The following is a 5,481-nucleotide window of genomic DNA, read 5'->3' on the forward strand; positions in this document are numbered from 1 at the left end:
ATTGTTTTTTTTCATATGCAAGGTTGTTTTTATTGAAGTTTATACAGAGATTATCGCTAGTTCAGGTATCACTTCCTTTGACAGGCAGGCACCACATTCTAATCAACATGTAAAGAAGCATCAATGAGAGTAAAGTATCTCTACTTGGCAGTTAACATTAATATCAAGTATTTCAAGGAACTGGTAAATGAATAAACTAAAGGATAACTAGTCATCTTCTATTAAATCAAACTGGTTCAGAGTAAGTTACATGCCAAGTTTACTGTGTGTGGATCTTGTTACTAATGTGGTTTACTTATTTAGAAAAATCAAGATAAGACACTGAAATATACTAGCTGTTAGAGAAGATGCTTGGCTACTGACACTTCTCTCCACCCTCACAAAGTTCTTTATGAATTCTTCTTGGAAATTTTCATTGTGACTGTCTTGACCTCAGTATATTCATGAAGACCATATTCTCCCAGTTCTCGTCAATTTCCAGACATCTTGAATCCCCCAAAGGGGCACTGGACAGAATTTGCCATATAACAGTTCACCCACACCGTCCCAGCCTGCAGGGCAGCAGACACTGTCACAGCCTTATCAAGGTCCTTGATGAAGACTCTTGCTGCTAAGCCATAGAAAGTGTTGTTGGCTTTCTTGATGACTTCATCTAAAGATTTAAACTTCATGATTTGCTGAACTGGTCCAAATATTTCCTCCTTGGCAATGCACATCTCATCTCTCACATTGGAGAAAACTGTGGGCTGGATAAAGAAGCCTTTATTCCCCCAGGGGCCTCCTCCACATTCCAGTTTGGCCCCTTCTTTCTTCCCACTCTCAATGAGGTCAATTATTTTATCATATTGTTCCTTGTCAATCTGAGGACCTTGGCTTACTCCTGGGGTCAAAGGATTGCCAAGAACATACTTCTTATCCCGCTCAACACTCCTTCGAACAAACTCATCATAAATTGATTCTTCCACAAAAAGCCTGGAGGCAGCTACACAACACTGGCCTTGGTGGAAGAATAATCCCTGGTGTGCAAATTCAACTGCGTTGTCCAAGTCCGCGTCTGCAAACACAATGCAGGGGCTCTTCCCGCCAAGCTCCAGGGTCACCCTCTTCAGATTGGTCTTCCCAGCAGCTTCTTTAATTAATTTTCCAACCTCTGTTGATCCTGTGAACGCGACTTTGTCGACATCCATGTGGGAAGAGATGGCTACTCCTGCAGTGGGTCCGTAACCATGCACAATATTCACCACTCCTGGAGGAAACCCTGCCTCTTTTATCAGAAATGCCACATAAAGAGCTGAGAGAGGCATCTGCTCTGCCGGTTTGACAATCACGGTGTTTCCACAGGAAAGAGCAGGTCCTAACTTCCATCTAAGCATGACCAGTGGGAAATTCCAAGGAATGATCTGGCCACACACACCAACTGGCTCATGTCTTGTATAACCAAAGAAGTCTCCATCCATAGGTATCGTCCGGCCATGGATCTTGTCAGCCCAGCCTGGGCAGTAGCGTAAAGTTTTGATGCTGAACTCTATAAGTCCATCAGATAGGCAGCGGCAAATACTTTTCCACAATTCATGGCCTCCATTGATGCCAACAGCAGGCGATCCCTCTCAATTACATCAGCCAGCTTATAGAGGAGCCGTCCCCTTTCTGAAGCGTCCATCGTTCGCCATGTAGAGCCAATCTGAAAAGCTTCTCTTGCAGCCTTCACCGCTTTATCAACATCTGCCTTGTCTCCCTCTTCCACCTCACAGATTTTCTCCTCAGTTGCTGGATTGAAAACAGGACATTTTTTGCCACTCACTGAGTTATGCCATTCATTGTTTATGAAGATCTTAGTGTGTTCAATCTTGAAGTTGGTGAGAGGGGTGGGCAGGTCGGGCATGCCTGAGGAAGACATCTCGGACCGTAGTGCTAAAGCGCAGGCGAGGGGGCTTAATTGTTTTTACAGTGTTTGAAGTTTCCTGCTCTTTTCTTGACATTATGTGAAGATTTTCTTGATAAGTGTTATGCCATCTCTGTTGTGTCTGCATAAGTATTTGGTGGTTCTTATGATATTATTGATTAGTTGCCAGACTAAAGTGTTCAGTATGTGAGGTGGACAACTCACTATACTGGATGTCCTTCTTGGGAAAATTTGCCATTCCTAAAGTCCTTCAGAATCTCCATGGTGTGAAATGCAGCCTTGCAGGAATCTCACTTTATTGTAGAACCTTCTCGAAAACTCTATATATTTAGAGTGGCTGAGTAGTGTAAAACACGATGTTCCAGTTAAGTAGATTCTGTCCATGAGGTTATCAAATCAGCTCTATTTCTTGCTGCTTAGTGTACCAGCTGAGAAAGATTTTCCCCAGCTTGTAGCTCCCTGTTCTAAACTCTGTTGTACTGTTTTGTCCCTGGGATGGCCCCACAGTGGCAAGAAGAGTTTCCGTGCCTTCCATCCCCAGCACCTGAAAATACTGTTTCTAGGGAAGAGTGTCTCATTTGATGTCTCTCCTCTTCTCAAACGTATTGCTTTAAATAAACATTGCCTTATAACTTTACTCAGCTTCCTAACAAAAGTGAATTTGTGAAATTTCTAGATATGTAGGTTATAATACAATTTATACAAGCAATTTCCATTAAAAAATGACTAACCAAGAACTCAAATCCACTAAAAATTAAAGTTCTAGAAATTGGTGTCTAATAGGGAAATTGCCAAAGATTGAAAAAAAGGATTATATTCCATGAGTACATGAGTATTAACTAAAGAGATCATGTTAATACCAATTAAAGATTTTAAAAGAAAAATTTACAGCAAAACTAAAACTCTTTGGCTAGACTTAGGCCTCAGATCACTAGTATTTGAGATCACTTACAAGTGATCACATTTTGTATGATATTTTACATTAAAGTGGTTTTTTTATAGTTTTAGCACAGTTTATTTTCAAATGTAACAAATCATAAGCATCTTATTTCCTTAAACTACTTTTGGTTCATATCCAGGACTGAAATATCTCACAGAGAGAAAAAAGTTTTAAAAAAAATGAAATACATTACCAAAAATAAAGCTGAAAATAAATTACAAGACAAACTAAAAATAAAACAAATGGGAACAAAACAAGCATACTTATCCCAAAGGAACTTGGTTTTAGAAGCAGAGTCTTTATAAAATACATTTTTTTGGTAAAAATGTATAAATTTTCACAACACTATTATAATTTAACTTCACAATAATGTCAGTAATATGAATTTTCCTAATCTTCTAAGTTAGATGTTGCTATTATTATGGGTATTGCAATCCATATATTTTAGATTTAGAAAACAAGTAATGATCATTGTCTTTTGTTTTTTAGTTATGCTTATATATTTTTTTTTCCTTCCCATGAATTTATATTCTTTAAAACATCTTTTACTAACTATTGGTTGAAAGTAAAGTCTATAATTATTTTGTCTGAAATTTGTTTTTATTTGTTGCTTTTAATAGTTATTTGAGTGGAAGTTTACAAAACATGTTTTTGTTTCAATCAATAATGTGTACACATTATTACCTCAGTTACAATACACACAAATGTTTGCTATTCTAGCCATTCCATATGGCCTTTACTTTCACCTATCTTGGAAATCAAAAGACATATTACATTGGAAAAATCTGTTGTAAAGGGCTTCTCTAAAGTGCCAAAAATGATGATGGCAGTTTAAAGACTAAGATGTGCCTGATCCAAACTATGATCATAGGTTCCTAGGGTCCTTAGGTTGTTATTATTGTTAAGTGCTGTAAAGTTGATTAAGGCTCAGAGAGACCCTATGTACAACATATCTGAACCTTGCCCTATCTTATGCCATCCCCATCATCTCTGATACACTTGTGGCCACTGTTACATTGTGTCAATCCACATCATTGAGGATCTTCTTCCCCTTTGCTGACCCTCAACCTTTCCAAGCATGATGTCAATTTCCAAGGACTGATCCACCTTAACAACATGCCCAAATTATTTCACCTAGATTTTCACTACCATTACCTCCAAAGAGTTCCCTCCCTGCAAATTTAACAAAATAAACATGTTTGTCCTTTTCACAGTCAATGAGATATCCATCACTCTTCTCCAATACAATACATTTTTTGGTAAAAATGTATACTGATTACTCTGCCATCTTTATTCATCGGCCAACTTCAGATGTATAACAAGTGATCGACTATGGCTTGAATCTTGGCACCATAGTCCTCAAATTAACTTTTTTTTTTAGTCCTTTGAAGTGATCCTTGACTGCAGACTTTCTCAATGCAATGTTGTCGCTGTTATGTGCCATTGAGTCACCTGTGACTAATAGCAACACTATGTACAATATTCTGAACACTGCCCTATTCTGAGACAGTCTCACTGCCTCCAACATACCTACCCCCTTCTCCCAGTCACTGTGTCAATACATCTATGGAGGGTCTTGACTTTATGCACTCTCCTTTCACTTGGCTATGTATAATGTCCTTTCAAAGGACTGGATCCTCCTGCCCATGTACTCAAACTATGTGAGACAGAGCTTGAAAATTATTTCATCCTGAGAGCAGCCAGTTTTCACCACCTACAGGACAAAATTGTTTGTTCTTTTGCCTTTCCATGGTATATTCAACACTCTTCTCCAGCACCACAACTTGAAAGCATCAATTTTCTGTCACCTCTATTCATTGTCAGCTCTCTAATGCATATCAAGTAATTGCAAAGTCCATGGCCTAAATCTAGAACACCTTAGTGTTCAGAGTGACATTGCTTTTTAGCACTTTATAGAGGTCTCTGGCAAAAAAAAAAACAAAACAAAAAAACAAAAAAAAACAACAACAAACAAACAAACAAAAAAACCCAGATTTTCCCAGTGCAATTTGTCATTTGATTTGTTGACTGCTGTTACCAGGAGGATTGACTATGAAACCTAGCAAGACGAAAGTGTGGACAACTCCAAATCTCCATCTATCATGGTGCTGTCAAGTGGCCAGATAGGTAAGAATATTTGTATTTGTGATGTTGAGCTTCAATCATGTTGAAGACTTCTGTATTTGATCTTCTGCAGCAAACATTTCAGGTTCTCCTCAGTTTCAGCAAGCAAGGTTCCACCATCTGTATAATATAGGTCATTAATGGATGTCAGGAAATTATAGTGGAACGTTAAAAAACCAAATCTAAAGAAAAACATGTTGATGTGAAAGAGCTGAACAGATGTTTTCAAAGGGCAACTCGAGAGGATAAAACAAAGTATTAGAATGGAATGTGCAGAGAAATGGAGTGGGAAATACAAAGGAAAGAACTCGCTTATTTTATTTCTCAGGCTGAAAGAACTTGAAAACAAATGTAAGCCTCATGTAACAATGTTAAAAGATGTTATGGGCAAAATATTGAGTGACTAAGAAAGCATCAAAAGAAGATGGAGGAAATACATAGAGTCACTGTACAAAAAGAATTTCTATTTTTTTTTAAATAGTTTAAGTAGAATTGGTGATAAATCTTCTCTGAA

At 37.9% G+C, this 5,481-nt stretch overlaps 1 pseudogene; it reads right to left on the reverse strand.

The window, feature by feature from the left end:
• Positions 1–389: 389 nt before the first annotated feature.
• Positions 390–1,897, reverse strand: LOC102866611 (annotated as a pseudogene).
• Between the last annotated feature and the right edge of the window lie 3,584 nt (positions 1,898–5,481).

This window comes from Elephantulus edwardii, unplaced genomic scaffold, assembly GCF_000299155.1.
Source record: "Elephantulus edwardii isolate Elephantulus edwardi_28Jun2011 unplaced genomic scaffold, EleEdw1.0 scaffold00067, whole genome shotgun sequence".
Classification (NCBI taxonomy): Eukaryota; Metazoa; Chordata; class Mammalia; order Macroscelidea; family Macroscelididae; genus Elephantulus; species Elephantulus edwardii.